General features: G+C 38.7%; 1 protein-coding gene across 1 annotated transcript in view; it reads left to right on the forward strand.

The window, feature by feature from the left end:
• SAMD12 (sterile alpha motif domain containing 12) overlaps positions 1-1,242 on the forward strand; it is a 270,158-nt gene that overhangs the window by 237,123 nt on the left and 31,793 nt on the right. The gene's annotated exons all lie outside the window — the stretch shown is intronic.

Below are 1,242 nucleotides of genomic sequence, written 5' to 3' on the forward strand. Positions count from 1 at the left end.
GGCTTCCAGTGGGTCACACAGCAAAAAAGACCTGGCAACAAGGACAGGTGGGTCTAAGGGGTGTTCCAGGTGTGAGCATTGGTTGAATGATAACTATACTAAAAAGCACATTTTGAAAGTTTAAATTATATGTAAATCTACTACGATCTCAAACTGGCTTTAAGATTATAGTACAGTTTAAATTGTAGTTTTCAATAACTTTAAATCTGCAGCTTTCATGTAATACCTGCTAATCCTGCCATGAACGTCCTTGTTCAGACACTTTGTGTTATAGGGTGACACATTCTTGCATGGCATTCAAATGGAGGGTAAAAGTGACCATGCCAACACACAAAAGCCATTGTTGCTATCACCTTGAAAAATGCCATGCAGCCATTGTTGGGGTAAAGACAGGAAGTGGCTGCAGAGAAAATATATATGGTCAGCAGCTAGGATATACAACAATGGAAGAAAAGGGTAAAAACGTATTTCATAAAATAGCAGCTGCTTATGGTGCACAGTGGTAAACAAACTAAATGTCATCATGTTAATGTTTTCATCTACTTTAAAGGTTTATTTTGCACAAACATATTTTACCATTTAATTGGCAGTTTCCGTAGCCCTACAAAAAGCATCAGGACCAGTGCGGATATAGTGCATTAGTAAAAGTGTCAATGGAAATGAGGAATGATTTTAAAATGCAGACTATTACAGACCATCATTACTGTAGAATGAGTTAAGGGGGAAGTCTTGTCCACACTTGATAAGTACATTACCATTCATTTTCACACATGAAGGCTGCATTTTGCTTGTGTGCTTCCATGTATAGTATGTACACTAGAAAAATCTTACTTTCCTTTCTCTTTTTGGAGGGGTAATACAGTCCCTGGAAGCCAAAATTTAGCAGTCGGGTGATGATTGGACTATATAGGTTTTCTCTATTTGGTAATATCGAGGGCTTGTTACTTTGTAATTTCTCACAGATATTGTTTAGCTCAGTTACCTTTTTTCATTCATGGCACCCTTTAAAGGCAAACAATATCTCAAGGCACCCCATTCTGAAACTTATATGGTCTGGTATGGATTTTAATGGGGGACCCCAGACCCAAAAAGATATATAAATATGTGGCATTCCAACCTTCACACCAGATTCCCCGCATTTCACATAAGAAGCCCCTCTTCCTACCATAGTCCCCCCATTTCACATCAGATTCCCCCCTCTTCCTATCAGGATTCCCCTTCACATCAGAGTCCTAAGATCTT

The sequence above is a fragment of the Nanorana parkeri genome, unplaced genomic scaffold (assembly GCF_000935625.1).
Source record: "Nanorana parkeri isolate BGI_ZX_2015 unplaced genomic scaffold, ASM93562v1 scaffold117, whole genome shotgun sequence".
NCBI classification, from domain to species: domain Eukaryota; kingdom Metazoa; phylum Chordata; class Amphibia; order Anura; family Dicroglossidae; genus Nanorana; species Nanorana parkeri.